Here is a 22,314-nt window from a genome sequence, read left to right on the forward strand (position 1 = left end):
GCAAACCCGCTGAAAGGGTATTTGACAGAGGGAGAGGCTCAGGAAGAAAGCGGCAGCACGACTTGGATGGGCGAGCTGGGAAAAACCCCCAGCTATTTGATGCTGCTGCAATTACTTAAAAGTACCGCTGTTTTAATATTTCATGATCCAAAAAAATTCCAAAATCCGAAACTTATCTGATCCCAAGGATTTCAGATACAAGATTAACCACCTGTATTTAAGATATACATCTTCTTGATTCATGCACCAATTGACCTATCGATCAGTAATGGGCCTACTTTTGCCCTGACTATTCTCATGTCTTTTAAACAGTTAGAAAATATTCCCTGAGCATCTCAAGAACTGTTGTTCTTACCTTTTACCATGAAATGAACAGCTTGACCCTGAACTCTCTCGATTACATTTTTGGAAGTCATTCACTTGTTATGTTTGGACTTAACTTCAACCTACTGCTCTTAGTCCACTTCCTTCATCATACAACATTGAAATCAGCTTTCTGACTCTTCAGCATCACTGGTATCAAAGTGGCTACTCGCCTACAAACAAATATCCAATCTTTAGACACCTTATGCTGCCTCACATCCACCATCTTCCTTGCAGAAACCCATTAACCCTCCCCTACCTTAATCTCACTTTTAATAAAGCACCAACCAAAACAAGACAGCCCCATACACTGGCACATCATTTTATCCCCCCCCCCCCCCCCCCCACTGTACATATTATTGCTTTGATGTGCACCATCTCCAAAATGCACTGCGCAACTATTCAAAGTTTTTACAATGATCCCTAAACCTTCAATCTCCACTACATTGAAGAGATGAAAGAACACGAAAATCACACCTCAAATAAGTGCTTCTTCAAATCATAAACCTTCCTAGTTTGTAAATACAATCACCATTTATTTTTGGCTGGGTCTAAATAGTTAAAGGTCTTTCTCATTAGATACAAGTATCTTCACCAAAAGAACTACATCAAAGTAGCATTTTTTTTACTTTCCAAGGAATTAAAATAACTTTCCTTCTTAAAAAAAAAGCAAGATAGTTGGTTGAGGTTTGACACACTCAAAACTCCCTCAGACTTCAAATGAATGATTAAGATTTTTCATGGTATTTTAATTGGAGAGCTACTTCATACAGGAATTATATCAGTTTGAATTAATTTCCTAGATTCACTGAAGGCTAGACACTTTGAGATTTCATTTTTGAAATATACACGGACAACAACCCCACCCAAACAAATTACTCATGGCAAAATCTCCACTTTCACTATTTCTGCAAGTTAAAAATTCACTTGAATATTTTGCTGCAATGGTTTTGATTGTTGAAGGTGTTACCATGAGATTGTGAGAGATGAGTAAAACTAATGAAAATATGAGAGATGAAGAAAGCTAGTATGGATATATCTGTAATGAATAAAGCCAGTATGAATAGGATAAGGGTAGATAATAGAATGCAGGAAGTAAAGTTAGTCTGAATAAGATAAGGGTCTTCTAGCATTAGACAGAATTAGCAAGTTCTGCATATAAGAGTTAGTAAGCCCTGAGGGTTGGGAAGGTGTGAATAAGGATAAAGGCAGGTGAATAAGGACAATGGCATGATGGGACACAGACAGAATTCCCACCCCCTCCCCCGCCCCAGGTCCTCCAAGTTCACAGAAACAGCACTTAGGCAGACAGGATTGCCTAATGCCAAACTTATCCAGGAGGCAGAAGAATGTTGGGGGGAGGGTACCTCTTCTTTCTTTGGCTTGGCTTCGCAGATGAAGATTTATGGAGGGGTAAAGTCCACGTCTGCTGCAGGCTCGTTGGAGACTGACACGTCCGATGCGGGACAGGCAGACACGGTTGCCTCTACACTGAAATGAACTGTATAAAAGTTGGGTAAGCCCCAGTATGTGTGTGTATTCCCAGGGTAAGGGGAAGCACCCAACTTTGCATTGTTGTATAATAAATGTTCTTTGTTCTCAATTTTTGTCTCGAGCAATTTCTGTGAAGGTACTTCTGTTTCTCACAAGATCAAAGCCCTTTCTAATTTCTCATATGGATGAAAATGTTTCAAGAGCTTGGGAGTTATTATTTTCTTTTTCTCCTTATTCAATGTCATAAAAATAGAATATCTTCATTCTTCAATGTTCATCTCCCACTTCCTTTTATTTGACTTTGCATTCAACTAGGTTGGTACAATTTACTGCAACGTGATCTTATCTAAACAAAACTAATCATTGAAAGTGACACAATCAGATGCCAAATTTCTGGAGTGGTGCATGGATCCATGGCCTACTAATTATCCATAATAAATCTATTTTTAATTGTACATCACATTTCTGTAGCCTGCTGCACTTTTCATCAAGAACCACAGATCTGCCAGCCACCATTTCACCATTTGTTTAAAGATTGGCAGCATTCACTGTAGCAGGACGAGTACTATTTATATAGTGGTATCTCTCTTTTGGAGCTCCAAAGATTACGTGATGAGGACTGGAGAAGCCAGAGAGTAATGGTGGGCGATTGTTTCTCAGACTGGAGGCCTGTGATTAGTGGTGTGCCTCAGGGATCAGTCCTAGGTCTGTTGATGTGATAAATTGGATCAACAAGTTTGTAGACTGGAGACTTCGTGGACATCGAGGAAGGCTTTCAAAGCTTGCAGATGAAAAATGGGCTGAAAAATGGCAAGTGGAATTTAATGTAGACAAGTGTGAGGTGTTGCATTTTGGAAGGATAAACTAAGACATACATGGCAAATGGTAGGGCAATGAGGCCTGCGGTAGAACAGAGGAATACAGATACACAATTCCCTGAAAGTGGAATCACAGGGACAGACTTTTATGCATTGAGTGGTGGAGTTGGGATGTTATGTTAAAGTGATACAAGACAAAGACAAGACCAATTTTGGAGTATTTTGTGCAGTTTTGGTCAGCTAACTACAAGAAAGATATCAATCGGAGGAGTCACGTGATAGAGTAGTGGCCGGTAGGAGAATACCAGCCCTCTCCAGAAAAGAAGGAAAAAAATGAAGAAAAAGCAAAGCCCCAGACACACAAATCACAACAAATAAGAAATAATGGTGTGGAGAACATGGCACCCAAGAAAGAAAAGCCAAAAACAACAGGAAGAAAAGAAGAAAGAAAGACGCCAGAAGAGAAAGGTGAAGGCCTTACCTGCACGAAAAAGCAGGGACCCACCGTGGAAAGAGGAGCCCACTCTCCGAGGTTAGTGGAGACCCCACAGGGTCGCGACCCACCGACCACAGGACAGCAAAAATGGATCACAGAGCCAAACAGGAGAGCACAACTGCGCATGTGCAAGGAATCGCGCATGCGCGATGTGCACATCAAGGATAACACTGATGGAAGGGGGACCAGCTGAGGAGTTTCACTTCACAGCATGAACAGCTGAGAGAGACCCGACAGTTGGAAGATAAAGAAAGCAATGGGAACGGGAGGGGTGAGAAAGAAAAAAGGAAACTAGAGACACAACAGATAATCAGCCCAGAAGAAGAGGACCAACATCAAGACACCATGGAAAAAAAAATACCCAACAAACTGAGACAAGCAGCTCAACAAGAAAGTCAGAAGAGACACAGATACAAGGAGGAGAAATAGAAGACACAAACCCAAGGGCAGACACAGAAGAAGAACACCAAGCTCTGCACAGAGGAATAGGAGGTAAGATGAATGGACAGTACATAGATAAAAAAAATTTAAGAACAAATGAAAGCATTTAAAAAATGGCTGACACTAGAATTTAGTGAAATGAAAAGAAAAATGAAAAGTACAGAAGAAAAAGTGAGTAGAATAGAGCTGGTTATAACAGATGTAGGGAAAAGATTAGAAAATGTGGAAGAACGTGTAATGGCGGTAGAAATGGAAGTGAATGACTTAAAATGAAAATTGGAAGAAAGTGACAAAAAAGTTAAAGAAACACAGGAGTTGTTAGCTCAGAAGATGGATATAATAGAAAACTATAGTAGGCAAAACAATACAAAGATAGTAGGCCTTAAGGAAGATGAAGAAGGCAAAGATATGAAAGAATTTATAAAAGAATGGATCCCAAAAGTCCTGGGAATGCCAGAAATGCAGGAAGGAATAGAAATAGAAGGAGCACATAGAACATTAGCCCCGAAGCCACAGTCACAACAAAAACCAAGATCCGTTTTAGTATAATTCCTGAGATACACGACAAGAGAAAATATATTGAAGAAGGCAATGAATAAAATTAGAGAAGACAAAAAACCCACTGGAATACAAAGGTCAAACAAAAAATTCTACCCAGACATAAGTTTTGAGCTCCTAAAGAAAAGGAAGGAGTTTAACACAGCAAAAATCGATCCTACGGAGAAAGACTATAAATTTATGTTAAGATATCCAGTGGTGCTTAGAATAGTTATCCTGGGGCAGCAAAACACTGTTCTCGGATCCAGAGAAAGCACGATAATTTGCAGAATGCCAGCAAGACAGAAAGAGATGAAGAGATGTTACAAGAACAAAGAACAATGACAAACTACATAAAAAGTAAAAATAATGTATAAGTAAGAACTAAGGGAAGGAAGGAAAGGGAGAAGGGGGAAAAAAAGGGGGTTAAAAAAATTTTAATAATAAATAAATAAATAAGAAGGAAAGGGGAGATTTGTTGTAATGTCTTTTCTGGATGGGGTTGGGTGGGAGAGAATAACAGTCACTGCGAAATCAGTTGACACTTGCGAACGGGTTCGCAGTCCAAATGGAGAGGGGAATTGTGGTTGACAAGGGGAGACTCAGAGAGGGGGGGGTCTTGGGGTTAAGGGAATTTTAGATGTGGGAATGACTGAAATATCTTATGTTCAAAAAAAGAAAATTGAGAAATGGAAATGGGGAAAAGGGGGAAAGGTTATGGTGAGGAAGCAGAAATGAGATGTAAACAAAGTATGAAATGGCCATGTTGAACTTTATGACTATAAATATTAACAGAATACATAACCAAATCAAAAGGAAGAGGCTACTAAATTTACTGAAAAAAGAAAAAATAGATATAACATTCGTGCAGGAAACGCATCTAACTGAAGTGGAACATAAGAAATTAAGGAGAGACTGGGTAGGGCCGACTATGTACCAAAAATGGTAAAACTAGATCAAACTGGATTTATTAAGAAAAGACGAACAACGGACAATGTCTGCAAGTTCATTAACTTAATCCATGCAGTAAAAGGAAATAAGATGCCAACAGTGGCTGTTGCTTTAGACACAGAGAAAGCCTTTGACAGGGTAGAATGGAATTATTTATTCAAAGTACTACAGAGGTTCAACCTACCAGAGAAATATATTAATTGGATTAAAGCATTATATAAGGGTCCAATGGCAAAGGTGACAGTAAATGGATATATATCGAACCAATTTAAATTAAGCAGGTCAACTAGGCAGGGATGTCCACTGTCGCCCTCACTGTTGGCTTTAGCAATAGAACCCTTGGCAGAACTGATAAGAACAGAAAAATAAAAGGGATAAAAATAAAAGAGAAGGAATATAAAATCAGTCTATTTGCAGATTTCATCATAGTATACTTAACAGAACCAGAATTATCAATAAAAGAATTACAGAAGAAATTGAAGGAATATGGAGAAATATCGGGGTACAAGATCAATGCAAATAAAAGTGAAGCGATGCCAATGAATAATGTGGATTTCACAAAGTTTAAGAAAGAATCGCCACTTATATGGCAAACACAATACACACCAAAATCATCTTAAGGTATAAAATATATCAAAAGGCATTTATTCTTTTTTTTTCTTTATGGTGATCCACTTATCCAAGCCCTCAATCTCTGCTCAACTTTGAAAATTAACTTCATGCAGTGTTCTAAAAGAACAATTCAGTGAAAGATTAATTTCTAACATCAGATATTTGGTATGTTCTGCACATGTATCTTTTTTTATTAAATTTTATTTGCAGCAAAATAGAAGCCAATTCTGGCCATTTAAACCAGTGCTGACCAATTACATCAAAGTTAAACCAACATCCCTTACGTTTTGGAAGGTACAGATTTAACCCTTGTTGCTGGTGCTGTTATAGGGTTGCGCTAACTGCTACACTAACCAAGTTTCCCTTTATTTCCTGAAAACCAGATTCCAAGCTATATACTGTTTAAAATTCCATACAACTTCAAAGTTGGATCAAACAAAAAAAAACTCAAAAGCAGGTAACAAATCGTTGCACAAATTGTAGGCTATTGTTTTCATCTTTATTGTACAGAATTGTCAAAACCAAGAATAAATATTTCTCCGCAAAAAGATTACAATGCAAGGATCAGCCCCATCTTACTTTCACTGCGATGCTATCAGTGGTATTGTTGTCATAACTTGAAATCTTACTGAATTACACTGTAATCCTTCAGAAGCAGGTATTAATTGGCAATATGTGGATCCTTAGCCCAGAGATGACAACTTTCTAACCACAGCTGTTATTTATTGGCTGAAATTGATGGGCATACATTTAAAAAAATGTATTAGCTGAGAATGCATTGAGATGTCTTGAAAGCATGGGAGGTTCTCGACAAATACATAAATTGTAAGAAATTATCTAATGATCAACTTGCTTAATGAGGCAGCTACTATAAAATTGAAAAGAATTCTTAAACTCTTGGCTTGAAATTTATTTCCCAATGTGACTTCATCATCACCATTCACTCAGACCTCTCCCAGTACATAACAATTAAGAACAGTGAAAGAGAAAAACCAAAATTGCCCATCTTTGGGGTCTTTTACAACAGTTCCAGAAATACATACTTTAATGATACGAAAGTAGAAACTTCAATTATCAAGGCACTTACCAATAATAAAATGTGCTCCATTAAAACATCGATTTCCTTGTTCTCACTGCAGTCATGTGATTCAGTATGAACTTCAGTTGATCTTCACGTAATTGCTTAATTGTAACATGCAATCGAAAAATATTATGCAGCTGATAGTTTGTAATTAATAGTTGTAATGCTAATGAGCAATTTCAGCCTTGCAAGCTGGTAATTCAGGACTGAATCACAAATCACATTTCAACCATTTTCGAACAAATTCCAAATTGAATGTAGATAAACAACATATTCTGTTATTTCTCAAAAGTGGACTGAAAAACTGTAGATTATACATCCATGTGACCATTAAAAATATCAACATTTAGCACAGAACTCCAGTTGGCAAATTCTGGTGCATTATTTCCAATTCAAAAGCAAAAAGATTACAATGATCCTCCATTTTTTAGTTTACTGAACATTTTGCAATCTGTCATTTAATCTGTTGCAAGCGACAACACAATTGAATTTTAATGGTTCTTTGTACAATTCATTTAAGAACAGTACATTGTCATATATATTGTTATTGAAGTGGTAAATGAGTGATTACACAAGTTGCAGTAGAACTTGAAAACCTTTTATAAAAAGGCCTCAGTTTTAAGAAGTCCTGTCTTTAAGAAAACCTGAAAATTTAATAATTGCACATTATTAAAATCCATCATTGCCAAAAATTATTCTTGGGGGGGCATGGGAAATGATAATTTGAGTAAAATAATTTAACAGACTTCCCGAAAATCTATTACGTTATGCAAAATAATGCAAATGTCAAAAGGATGTCAAGTATCTTGGAGTTGAGACAATAACAGCCATTTGAAGATCTCAAATCTGATTTAATTGTTAACTTTCCGACTTTTAATAAATTCCAAAACAAAAAATTGACTGGAAACATCGTAGATATCATCTGTGCAAAGATAAAGAGTTTAAAATTCAGCTCAAAGTCTCCCATCTAAACCAAAAGAAATCCAAGTTTGATGGCACAACTGCCATTTTTCATCAGTGGTAGCCATTCCAACTTCATCACTAGAATTCAGCCCTTTCTCCACTTTTGGACTGAAACTCCAATGGGAGCACATTGTTCTTGGTGGAAGTCAGACCTAGCCTCATTATGCAGGCTACTGTAACTCCTCTTCCTTTTGTCATAACCTCCTGGTTTACAACTGCTTCACCTGCTTTGAATCCCTCTCAACAGCACAATAGCAGTATCACACAACATAGTACATAACTGCACAGAACAGGTCCTTTGGCCCTCAATGTTGTGCTGACCTATATATTTCAACCAAAAACCTACCTCATAACCCTCTTTTTTTTTTATCCTTGCCCCTAATGTTTCAGCCTCCATCACGACCCCAGCAAGGAACTCCAGGCACCCACAACTTGGTTTCTCAAAAAAAAAAAGCCTCATCTCCACCTTAACAATGCCTCTCAGAATTGTGTAGACCTCTATCAAGTCTCCTCTCATCCTTCTTCCCTCCAAAGAGAAAAGACTGAGCTCTGCTAATCTTGCCACATAAGGCCTTTTCAAATCCAGGCCACATCATTCACACTGAAATGAATAAAGCCGGCATTTTTTCAGGTCAGTGGATCTTTTTTTACACAGCGAGCCGGCATTCTGCGAAAAGGGATGGGATGTGTAACTCAACAGCATCACTGTCAGCATCTAACATTGTATTTGAGGGCATATTAGACCCACTTGTTTTTCCAAAAAGCTCAGGAATATTCCCCCAGTCTTGTATGTCAGGTTGAAATTAGGGTGATAATAGTGAGCAATATCGACGGTAAAGTTGTCACTCCCTACACTGTTGTGTTGAGAAAGTGTCAGGTCCACGAGAGATGAATCTGGACACAATGGTTTTCTATCAAACATCATTTTATTAACACACAACAATTAATAGAAGAGCATTGGAAAATTGTAATGGGAATAAAACATACGTGCACAAAGTATAAAAGAGCATGGGAAATGCATATACATATAATGTATAAAGGAGAGTGGGGATAAAACAAGCATACAATTTATAAAATAGCATTGGAAAATATACTGCAAATATTAAACTATAGAATTGGATTTCAAACTTTTTCTTTCACAAGCAAGAGAAGTAGGCCATTTTGCTTATCAAGTCTGCTCCACAAATCCACCCAGAGCTGAACCATTCTCACGTTCAGTTCCAAATTCCAGCCTTTTCCCCATATCCCTGGAATCCCTGACTAATTAGATGTTGAACTCTGCAAGTCATGCAGTGTTCTTCATGTAGAATGAAAAACATATAACCAATGTTTTGGGCCTGAGCCCTTCATCAGTTAAATGTTAATGTCCCTGGATAGAGGATGCCCTAACAGAATGAGGTTTTGTTCCTCCAATCTGCGGGTGGTCTCAGTTCAACAATGCACAAGACCATGGACAGATAAGTTGGCATGGGAATGGTATGGGAATTGAAATGGGCTACCACTGGGAGATCCCATTTATTATAGTGGACAGAGCAAAGGTGCTTAACAAAGCCATCTCCCAGTCTGCATCCAGTCTCTCTGATGTAAAGGGCCCACAATGAGATAACCAGATGCAGCACTGGATAATGCCTACAGATTCACGGGCCCCGAATGGTGGTGAGGGAAGAGGTGTAGGTGCAAGTGTAGTATTTTCTGTGGTTACAGGGGTAGGTAGCAAAGGGACTATTGTTATGAAGGGATAGTGGACAAGGGAGTCATGGAGGGATCAGTCTCTGCAGAAGGTCAAGAGGGAAAGTTACGATTGGTGGAGAGAATTACTCTGCAGAAATTGCAGAGGATTATATGTTCGATGGAGAGGCTGGTGGGGTGGTTGGCAAGGACAAGGGAAACCCTGTTCTTGTTGCTTCTGGAAGTGGAAGGGGCCAGGACAGATGTGTGAGAAATGCAGGATGAGTGTATGAGAGCCACATTGATTGGAGTGGAGGGGAAGCCATGTTTTTTTGTTTTTTTTAAGGAGGAGGACATCTTGGATTATCAAGGATGGAAGACCTCATCCTGGGAGCAGATGTGATGGAAATGAAGGAATTACAAGGTGGCAATGAAACAGGGTGTGAAGAGGTGTAATCGAGATAACTATGAGAGTTAGTGGGTTGAGAAAATGGCGGTTGAGAGTGTCTCCCAAGATGGAGAGAGAAAGAGAAATTGAGGAAGAGGAGTGTTGCTAGAGATAAGACCAAGTAAATTTGAGGTCAGGGTGGAAGTTGAAAGCAAAGTGGATGAAGTTGGAAAGCTCATCATGGGTTCATGAGGCAGTGCCAATGTATTCATCAATGTAGTGGAGGAAGAGTCAAGGAACCTTACCTGTGTAGGCTTGTATCATAGATTGCTCCTCAAAGCCAACAAAATAGCAGACATAACTCATGAGTAACCCTTAGGCTCAGGACCAAAACTTTGGTTATATATCTTTACCTCCTATAGATGCTGCAGGACCTATGAGTTTCTCCAGCACTCTTGTGTATTTATTACAATCACAGCATCTGCAGACTCTCTTGTTTCACAGCAAAAATACCCATACCACTCTGCTGCCAGTTGTCTTTTTGAGAAGCTAAAAAAACAGAACTGAATATTAAACAAACATCCATCAACATCCCAGCTTCTAAGATATTACCCTAAATTCTTGCATAATATTTTGGGATAACATCCATGAGTATTCTGCTCTTGTATTGGATGAAGAAAGAAAGAGAAAGGGACTGAGTGAAAGCAATACATATACTCTAGGAACAAGTGCAAGCAGAATAATGCATGAGAGGACATTTTAACATGGGTTTCAATTGGTTCACTGCAAAGTTACAAAATATTTTTGGCTGCTACTAATGAAAATTCTGAACACCCAGTAATTGGCACAGAAAATATTTTTTCTCCCCCATTCACAATAGAGACTGCAATCATAGATTGCTCTGCGCCAAAAGATATTCCCAATCTGTTTCCAATTTTGTGTCGCCTTCCTCCACTTTGTAATCCTTACTTTGAATTATATCATGCATGACAGTTAAACGCAGAATTTAAAGTTACAAGAAATGTTATTTTAAATACCCCATGCTTCATTCATTCATGGAAACAGGCATATAAACATTACACCAAAATGCTGGAGGAATTTAGCCATTCTTGCAGTGTCTACAAGAGGTAAAAATATATTAACAATGTTTCAGGCCTGAGCCATTCAAGGTATGAGTGAAAAAAAGAGGCACCTGAATTAAAGGCTGCAGAAAGAAAAGGGGAAGAATGGGACTGATAGGAGTGCAGATCAACAGACAAAAGGTGTTAATTGTACACAATAAGAGCAAAGGTGAGAATTAAAGAAGACAGAGAAAAGGTAAGAGCCAGGGAGTGAGGCAGAGCTAGAGTGAAGGAGACAGAGGGAAGAAGAGGGGGGCTGGGGGTTCTAATGGAAACCAGAGAAGTTGATGTACAAGCTATCAGAGGGTGCCCAGACAGAAGATGAAGTTTTGTTCCTTCACTCTGTTGGCAGCCCCAGTCTAGCAGTACATGAGACTATGGACAGATGACAGCAAAAGAATGGGGTGGAAATTGAAATGGATGCTGCAGCATACAGAATCTGCACCAATCCTCTCCGACGTAGAGGATACCACAACAGGAGCAACAGCCATAGCAGATGATCCTTGCACACACACACGCACGCAAAGTGCCCACACCTCCTCCCTCACCGAGAAGGACTGTTTGGTGCCCAAGTGGTGGTGAGGGAGGAGGTGTGGGCTCAAGTGATCGCAGGAGATTGCTTCGTTGGGCACCTCTGTTCTGTCCACTGTAATAGCAGTAATCTCCCAGTGGCCACCCATTTCAATTCCCTACCCCATTCTCTTACTGGCGTGTCTGCCCATGGTCTCAAGCACTGCAGGACTGAGGCCACCTGCATACCTTATCTTCCATCTGGGCACCCATCAACCAGAGGACATTGACTTCTCTGGATTCCATTAGAAACCCCACCCCCCCCACCCCTTTCCTCTAGTTCTCCATCTTCCCCTTTTCCTTCTGTCCCCTTTCACAGAGCCAAAATAAATTCTCACCTTTCCTCTTATTATAACCAATTAATACTTTTTTCTGTTGGTTTGAACTCTTCCCCCTTTTGTTTCCACAGCCTTTAATTTAGATGTCTGTTTTTTTTTCCCCACTCATACCTTGATGAAGGGTTTAGGCCGGAAATATATCTTTACCTCCTAAGGCAAGACCAGCTGAGCTATTCCACCATATCTATTTTGACTACAATTACAGTGGCTGCAGACTATATTACAATTGTATATCATTTAATTTGTACTTCTGTTGGAGCATGTTAAAGATATTCTGTTAGGAGCATGTTAAAGATATTACAATATGAAGCAACTGAGAAACTGGTGTAAAATAATACAGAAGAGAGCATACACTTTGGCTGACAGCTGAGATAACTGTGTTGATGCTTCAAAGCCCAGATTAATAGGCAAATCTAATATACAGGGACCAGCATGTAAGGATTTCCTTTCGACTGCCAGAAGTCAGCCAAAGCCCAAACTGCTTTTCACAATAAAATTACAAGGAATACGGTTTCTCTACATAAATACTAACAGAAGCTTCACTCGAATATTTGCAATATTCTTTTCCCCCATATTTTTTACAGATTCAAAAAGCAATTAAAAAGCAAACTCTTTAGTTGTAGTTAGAAAGCAACTGTGTTGATAACAAATGTGTACAATCTCATTGGTGAATATATGCCACATTTATAATTACCTTGCTATAAAATGTGATTTTTTTTGGCAGATTCACGATTCTGATGCCCTTACGGTACTTGACTCTGGGGTCCTGAACACAAATGTTTGAGCACCTGTGTTACACACTGCAGATTGGACCTCCAGGTTTCAAACACATACGAATGCCAGGTAAGTACATCTCAGATCCAATGTCCTATGAGACCCACAGTCAAATTCTTTGTCAGTGGGATACAAAAGATGGTTCACAAAAGGCCCGCTGAGGCCCCAGAACTTGACAATTAGTGAAACATTTTTGGAAGTGGATACTGGATAATAATGGAACAAGGCTGAGCTGCAATGCATTCCATGATCACAAGGTCATAAATTCACAATGCTCATTTTGGACAGGTTGCTAATTCTGAGTGAACTACAACTACCAAGAACATGAGCAGCAGATGGGTAATTTACAATTGATTGGAGAGATGGGTAGGGCTGGAAATTAGTGACTGGATGCAATTTTATATTAAACCATATTTGTTAGAAATAATTCACAATGTTTCCCTTTGTAGGAGGGTCTTGAACTAGGGTGCATGATTTAGATTTGAAGCAAACAGAAATGTATTCAAAAGATAATACAAGAATTGTGGATCTTTTGAATTATCCAACTCTATACCTAACTCCATCTGCAGACCACAGATCAATTCCCTTCAAATGCTCCAAAACTTTGCAAAGGCACTGGGATATAGTGCATAGCTGAGTGAGTTAAAGATCAGTGATTATATTCTTAAATGAATGCTTAACAGGGCTGAAGAGCCACTGTTGAATGTTTTAGCAATCAGTTGGAATTGGGGAAAATTAATAAAACTGCATTCAGAAATATTAATTTCAAAAGTGATCATGAAAGGCCAAGTTGTAGAAGAATCTGGGTGCACTGGAGGGTCAAAAGTCTGACCAGCACATCAAACAAATATATTGACATGAGCCAAATGCAAAAAAAATGACATTGCCATTTGAAGGAAACCCGAGAAAAGTTTTCATTGATTTGCTAACATATCTGAGAGTTTGAAAGGAGGATTTATCACATTTTTTTCATTGTCCTGAGCAATGTAGAAAGTTTTTTTTAAAAAACCAAATATGACTTAAAAGGACTTCGAGGCAGAGGTAGATGGCTACCTAATTAAAAGATGGGCCAAAAAACACAATTGTATCATGTCTTGCAAGAAACCAGCCTTTGTAAACAATATAATCAATAGCTACCATGACTAAGGTTAATTATACAAGTTCCTTCACCCCCCCCCACAAAAAACACATATGATCAGGCTGTTAAATGCTCCTTTAAACTTGAAGGTGCTTCCCATTGGAAAGTTTTGTTGTGAAAGGAAAATTGTCACACAGAGAAGATAGTGTACAATGAAACTGTCACCAGCCACCTCCCCTCCTCTCCAAAGTTAATTTTAGTTAATAAAAACAAAAAATCAAAAAGGCTACAAAGAAATCGAGAATTTCAAAACACAAGATACCACGGTAGAAAAGAAAACAATCCTTAAGGTGTTATTTTCTTGGTTAATTCCTGATCTTGTTCATGACTACAATGTCAAGAAGACAATGACCAGCACAGTTAGCAGTGTGGTGAGCACAGTGTTATTACAGCACAAGTGACCTGGCTTGGAATCTGGTGCTGTCTGTCATGTGTCCAGAACATATGGGATTTGTAGATTAATTCATGTATTTGGCAGCACAGGTTCATGGGCTGGAAGTGTCTGTTACTGTACTGTATTTCTAAAATTATAAGTAAACTAAAAGTTTACTAGAAATCAGATTCATCCACAAATATGAAATAATGCAAAAATAAATCCAAGGTTTTCAGGGTTTACAACTTCAATCCAGTTATTGCATGACCAAGGGGGTTGGAGAGAGACAGAGGTAGCGGAGAGGATCCCACCATCCTGATGTTGCACACTAAACAGTATCACAGTACCTCAGCATAACAGCATTGGAACAAAAAATGTCAAATTCTCATTGAAATGAGGACATGGTGTGACAGGTCGTGAAACCATAGTCCAATCTGCTCTGTTGTTGTGAAATTATGATATTAATTGCAGAAAAGCAAGAGATTATCCTTGCACTTGAGAAAACTCCATGTACACATGCAATGACATAACTATGGAAGAATGAGCAAAGATTAGAGAAGAAATAAGTTACTAAAACATTTGCTACTCTCTTTAGTGATGATACCAAAGAAAAATCAGAAAGCAATGCTAAATCTTTATGAAATACATCAGATCCAGGTGAGAAATCATGTCCAATCTGATCATAATACTTTGAGAAAAATAAAGACACTTTATAAATTTATGAAAATAGTTTCAGAAATTGGGGAATGCAATTAGTTGGACAAATTGGTGTTTCCTTATTAACAGAATAGATAGCTCAAAAGAAATTTGGAAGTGCTGCTTAAAATTACAAATACTTTAGATGAAACTAGTTCATTTTTTCTAAAGGGTGGAAGGCATAAGATCATAAAAATAGAACCAGGGGTAGCCCATTTGGCCTGTCGAGCCTGCTTCGCCATTTCATAAGACCATGGGTGATCTGGCCATTGATTCTGCTACATTTATCTGCCTTTTCCCCCCATAGCCCTTATTTCCCCACTATGGAAAAATCTAATTGTGACTCGAATGTACTTAAGGAGGCATCCTTTACTGCTTTCTTGAGCAGGGAATTCCATGAATTCACTGTTCTCTGGGAAAAGCAGTTCCTCCTCATCTCCATCCTAAATCCTAAACCATGCAATCTAGAGGCTGTGTTCCCTAGCTCTAATCTCACCAACCATTGGAAACAACTTTCCTACCTCTATATTATACAGCCTTTTCAAAATTGTATTTGATTTTATAAGATCCTCTCCCATTCTTCTGAATATTAGCAAGTATAGATCCAGGCGACTCAATCTCTCCACTTGGGCTAATACCCTCATCTTTGGAATTAACTTCTTGTATCTCCTCGACACCATCTCCAAAGCAAGCATATCATTTCTCAAGTAAGGAGATCAGAATTGCAATTAGTACTCCAGATATGGTCTTACAATTACCCTGTAGAACTTCCTGTTCCTGCTCTTAACTTAAATCCCTTCTTGATTACTTTTGAACGTGCAAACCAACCTTTTCCAATTCATGCATGAATAGGTTTCTCTGCACAACAGCATGCTGCTATTTTTTTAATAATATAAATAAGCTTTTTTTTTTCCTTCCAAAGTGTATAATGTCACATTTATAAACATTGTACTCCACCTATGTAGACATAATGGTCTTTCTGGTTAAGATGGATGTTGATCAATACATCAAATACATTAATACATTAAATGCCCAAAATATTAATACATAAATACAATTAGGTTTATGCTGGGATGGTTGAAGATAACTAAAGTGAGGAGGGTCAAGGATGCATGTTGCCTGCCAATGGCAGTCAAGCTGAATCTCACTAACCCTGACCAAGGACAGTGAGAGGCTCCAGAATATTGGTTGCCTGATAAATTTCCAACATTACTGTTTCACTTTAGAATCATGTGATTTACAAGAATTAGGGGACTGAAACTGTCACAATACCTGAAGGGAGGGGGACATGTCCGTGTGATAATATGGGGCATCATGTGGATGGAGATTATTTTGCTTAATGCTGATAGGATAATGCTTGCCCCTGAGAGGATTGTTATTTTTTGGAATATTTTATTTTTGATTTTCCATCATTAAACCAGGAGAACACATTACAGACTCTCAGAGCATATCAATATCTTCCAGCAATCTAAATACATGTGATGTTTCCCCCCATCCCATTTCCACCCACACTCCCTGGGAGAGAAGTGGAGGTAACAAGAAAGAAAAAGACAAGGAAGAAAGGAAAGGGATCTGCATTTCCAGTAAGTATTCATATAAGCTGTAAAGCCACCCCCTTGCAGAGCTACTTTTCTTGATCCATCTGTTGATGAATCTTTGTCTTTTTGTCAGGGTATGGCTAGTCGTGGTCCCATATACTTCAGATATGGCTGCCACATTTTAATAAAGATGCTGTGTTGGTTTCTAAGATTATACATATTTTTCTTCCATGGGAATAAAGCTATGCATCTTTGTCATCCACTTGCTGAAATGAAGAGGGAGTCAGACTTCTCAGTTATCGCTATACATTTTTTTTGCTATGGCCAAAGAAATAAATATGAATTGAATAAGGAATTTGGTTAATTTATAGTTTATGTCCATGAGGTTCCCTAAGTTGGCCAAACCCTGAAGATGATTGTTTTGAGATTGACTGATGACAGAAAGGGTTCAAAAAATTAAACCCATGCATTTGTATGTACGGGGAGCTCCTCAATCCTCTATGGAGGTGATGGTCCTCCCTCTTTATTGTATCAATTAAAGGAAATTGGCTAAAGCAAGGTCTGTGTCCTTCATTTCTCAGAAGAGTAAACTGCTAATAAGGCCTCATCATAGAACCTGAATTGAGGATCAATATCAATCCTCCACACCTGTCAGACACTTACCCATTTGTTTAAGCCATCTATATCTCTCTGCAGACTCCCCGTATTCTCTGGTGTTTGCTTTTCCACTCAATTTACTGACATATGCAACTTACACACACTACTTCCAAATTGTTTCTATGAAAAGTTGCAGGCTGAGCACTGACCACTGCAGTTCTCTGCTCCTCACTAATTGCCAAAAAGAGAAGCACCTATTTATCCCAATGTTCTGTCTTCTATTGGTTAACCACGCCAATACATTGCTCCCCAATTTCACGTATCCTTATTTTATGTATGTTGTTTTTAATATATGTGGCACCCTATTGAATGACTTCTGGAAATCAAGTATAATCACATTTACCTGCTCCCCTCTATCCAGTGTGATCATTATATCTGAATGAAGAAATGCAGAGTCTTGCAGTGGTGAGAAGAACAGTTGGCAATTAATGAGGACAAAGGGTTTATATATAAAACTATAAAGTACAAAGGCAAAGCAATTGTGCTCCATTTTTATGAAATTCCTGTTAGTCTCTCAAAGTATTGTGGTCAATTCTGGGCACCGCTTTTTGGAATGTTATCAAGCTTGGATGCAAATGAAGTTCACTACAATTATACCAAACATATAGTACTTCAATTACATGAGGAGTCAGCATCATGACTCTGAAGTAAAATTTCACTCAAACTTGCCAAGTTTACATTTTTATTCATTTCCAAAATTAGATTATTTTTTCAAGTTTGCAGAACAAATAAAATGGAATGTAATACAGTCTCATACAGGTGTTCCTCAACTTATGACAGGGTTGTGTTCCAGCAAACTCATCGCAAGTTTTTAAAAATCATAAGTCGAAAAAGAATAACGCACCTACCATTTTTTATAATTAAATTGTGAATACCTTTATTCCACACTGGGGAAAAAAAAAACAGCCGAAAGCACACTGGGCATGAAGTACATTGTACGATACTCTCGCGTGATGCTGCCATCACCCAGCATCGCGAGAGAATAGCGTACCGTATATCGCAAGTGCGGAAACAGATTGGAATTTAAAATTGAAAGTGTGGATTCAAACCATCATAACTTTGAAAAATCATATCAGACCATCGTAAGTAGGGAAGCTCCTGCATTTTGCTCACTGACACTCAAAACAGTGAAAATGAGTTTTCTTGTTTGACTGATAATACTGGTACACTGTTGTAAACGCACACTGAAAAGTAATTTATTCTCATGGAGAAGTTTATCTCTATGAAAATGGTTCATGAATCCCACACTGTTTCATCTGGTGAAAGAAATTAAGGATATCCACTTCAGTATGATAATTTAAAAAAAACAAATTATGTGGCATAAAGGCATCTGGGGTGCCAGTAAATTAACAACAAAAAATAATTTGGAGAGCGGAAGAAATTTTTGCTTTTATTGCAAAAAGTTAAGTGTGCCTTAACCTGGAGCATTACACAAAGTTTTGGTTTCCAGATTAAAGGATGTGCTTGCATTGCAGAAATTTAGAGGTTCATGAGGTTAATTCTTAGGAAAAATTATTGATTTATGAAGATTAAGGAGTTGGGCAATAGAAACTTAAGTATCTGAAGTCCAATCTTATTTGCCCAGTTAAGGGGTATGAATTTCATGCAGTTTTGTGTTCAATTACTCAAGAACTAGAAATTTTGAGTACTCTATCCAATTGCATGATAACATCATAAAATTAAGATCTGTTGGAATACTGGAACAGCAGTGTGGCATATAGTCAAATAGGTTGAGTAGGTGACATTCATTTTCAGATAACTGATCATCAATTGCTCATCCACAAAGCATCCATTACCATTGAAATAATCCTCTTAACACAAATTAAAATTCCACCTAGGTTCAATCATTCTGCTGCAGCTCCTAGAAAACTGCTCAGCAACCAGAAACAGTGATATTTATGGAGGCACTCCCATTAAGTTTGCAATCACACTCAAGTGTTGTTCATAATAAAATGCTCCATGTACTGGAGCACAAAATTAGTGCTAAGTTTCTTTGGAAGACTCAAGAACTTAAATCCGCCTCTAATCCAATCATAATCTGATAGCTACCTATAGCATTCCTATATTTTTACCTTTTGAATACAATCAAAGAGTCCAACTGCATGGTATAGGCCATGCAGCTTAACTAGTTCATGTCAACCAAATCAGCATTTTAGACTAGTCCATTCTTGATACAGCTACTAAATTGTTCCTGTCCATAGTCTTAGAATATCAAAATTGTACCCATGTTCAAATTATTCTTCAAATTTAAAAAAATAACTTTGCTCCCTCCTATTTCTCATTTAAACATAGTCACTCAATTCAATCAACAATGCCTGTTAGAATCCACTTGTACACTTAGCTCCATCTCATCATCACCTCTAACTTATTGAACACGTTTATTATTATGAATGCAACATACATTATATTTGGTCTCGTTTAAAAATCCCATCCTCAAGCCACACTTGCTTCTACTTTCATATTTATTTGCAAGCTTTGGATCTATGTTCAACTCCAATTGAATTTTTGACCTGCCCTGACCTTATTTTCTGTGCTTAGAAAAATATTCTCCAATAGATAACTACTGGAAATTTAATATATGCCTGTGTGTTTATAATGTGGAAGAGCAGAGCCTTTTCTAATCGCAGCCAAGCCTACCTGTTCAAGTCAAGCCTCGTATTAATTTAAAAGCTACTGCAATAGCAAAAGAATAATCTCATTATTTCATCACACCTGACAAATATTTGGAGGGCTACATTCCATAGCATAAACTTCTGACCAACATATTTCCATCTACAAATACGTCAAAACAAAACTATTATCACATTATCAGGAGATCCCTTGTGTAATATGTCTGCTGTGCTTTTGATGTTAAAATAGAGATGACACAATAATATTGTTGATGGTAAAATAGGACAGCACAGATACGGAGTGGTTAGCACAACACTGTAACAGTACCAGTGGCCAGGGTTTGAACCCATCGCTATCTCTAAGGAGTTTGCACATTCTCCCCATGTCTGCATGGGTTTCTTCCAGGTTTTACAGTTTCCTCTCACTGTTCAAAACAGAGTTGTTGGTCAATTGGGTGCAAATTTGCAGCACGAGTTCATGAGCCGAAAGGGTCCGTTACTGTGCGCGGTCTAAATTTAACATTTAAAAATTAATAAAAAACATCTTGACAGCTTTTTATTTTCCTTCCTTGACATCTGAATCTCAGGCAAGCATGGACATTTCCTATTGCTCTCTTTCTTTGGCTTGGCTTCGCGGACGAAGATTTATGGAGGGGGTAAAAAAGTCCACGTCAGCTGCAGGCTCGTTTGTGGCTGACAAGTCCGATGCGGGACAGGCAGACACGATTGCAGCGGTTGCAAGGGAAAATTGGTTGGTTGGGGTTGGGTGTTGGGTTTTTCCTCCTTTGCCTTTTGTCAGTGAGGTGGGCTCTGCGGTCTTCTTCAAAGGAGGCTGCTGCCCGCCAAACTGTGAGGCGCCAAGATGCACGGTTTGAGGCGTTATCAGCCCACTGGCGGTGGTCAATGTGGCAGGCACCAAGAGATTTCTTTAGGCAGTCCTTGTACCTTTTCTTTGGTGCACCTCTGTCACGGTGGCCAGTGGAGAGCTCGCCATATAATACGATCTTGGGAAGGCGATGGTCCTCCATTCTGGAGACGTGACCCATCCAGCGCAGCTGGATCTTCAGCAGCGTGGACTCGATGCTGTCGACCTCTGCCATCTCGAGTACCTCGACGTTAGGGGTGTGAGCGCTCCAATGGATGTTGAGGATGGAGCGGAGACAACGCTGGTGGAAGCGTTCTAGGAGCCGTAGGTGGTGCCGGTAGAGGACCCATGATTCGGAGCCGAACAGGAGTGTGGGTATGACAACGGCTCTGTATACGCTTATCTTTGTGAGGTTTTTCAGTTGGTTGTTTTTCCAGACTCTTTTGTGTAGTCTTCCAAAGGCGCTATTTGCCTTGGCGAGTGTGTGAGAGTCTATTGCTCTACTAACTAAGGTAAGGTGCATCATTCAACAATGACTTGTCAATGAAAGATCAAGATCTTTGACAAGCTGGCTTTCAGTAGTAAAATTTTTACAGCATAATAAAAGAAACTTCCACTTGAGGTTTGGTGCCACTAAAATACATGCAAACAGATGGACTAAGACACTGCACTGAAGGACATTTGATTCAAGTAATTAAAATACAGTATCACAACATCAGAGCAGATAAAAAGTGGGGCAAAGCACTAGCAGATGGAATTTAATCCTAACAAATGTGAGATGATGCACATTGGGAAGTCAGATATGGGTAGGACATATACATCAAATGGCGATCTTAAGAAATTTGAATGAATAATATCAGGATTCAAGTGCATTGTTCTCTGAAAGTGCCAACATGGTAAATAGGGTAGGGAAGGCAGCATTTAGCATGGTTGTCTTCATAGAGCACGGAACACAAGATTCAAGACTTCGTACAATTTTATAAACCACAAATTAGACCATGCTTCGAGTATTGCGTGCAGTTCTGATTGTAACACAACAGGAAGCATGCACTTGTGCTGCAGAGTGTAAAGGAGATTCATTAGGATGTTGTCTGGATTGGAGGTTTTCAGTTATGGGGAGAGATTGGATAGGTTGGGTTTGTTTCCCTTCAAGCGACAGAGGCAGGGAGGTTGACATGATGGAGGTACATTGATTCTGATCGTTTAGCTCTGCCTCTAACAGATGGAGAGGGTTTAATCAGGCATGGTATCTTGTGATTTTCACAACAATATTCTTAGGAACATAGGAAGTAGGAACAGGAGTAGCCCAAAAATGGCCCATCGAGCCTGCTCCACCATTCAATATGATCATGGCTGATCTAATTTATGACCCAACTCCATCTACCTGCCTTCTCCCCATATCCCCTAATTCCTCTATCATGTAAAAATTTATCTAACCGAATTTTAAATATGTTTAATGAGGCAGCCTCAACCACTTCCCTGGTTAGAGAATTCCAAACATTAGGTTATACTATTACTGTAGCCTTGCTGATCATTATGAAAGAAAATAAATTGAACCACAACTTTGGATACCATATGAAGAGAAACAGTCCACGTTATTGTGGCAAATATCCTTATTATTACAGTAGAGAGTTTAGAATTCAATCATCAAGTTGAAACATTTATGAATAAGTGCAGTGGCTTTACTCCCAAGATAAACAATCATGAGGTACTTCTGAGATGTCACTGCCTCCTTAAAAATGGATCCATGAATGGTTTCCTGCCAATATGGCTGTGTCTCAGACTAAGATTGTGGGAAAAAAATTGCAAGGAAGTCTATTCAT

The 22,314-nt window shown here is 38.7% G+C and overlaps 1 protein-coding gene across 2 annotated transcripts in view; it reads right to left on the reverse strand.

Annotated features, from left to right (window-relative positions):
- The window catches only part of bsnb (bassoon (presynaptic cytomatrix protein) b), a 451,700-nt gene that overhangs the window by 379,446 nt on the left and 49,940 nt on the right, over positions 1 to 22,314 (reverse strand). The gene's annotated exons all lie outside the window — the stretch shown is intronic.

Source organism: Narcine bancroftii, chromosome 5 (genome assembly GCF_036971445.1).
Source record: "Narcine bancroftii isolate sNarBan1 chromosome 5, sNarBan1.hap1, whole genome shotgun sequence".
NCBI classification, from domain to species: Eukaryota; Metazoa; Chordata; class Chondrichthyes; order Torpediniformes; family Narcinidae; genus Narcine; species Narcine bancroftii.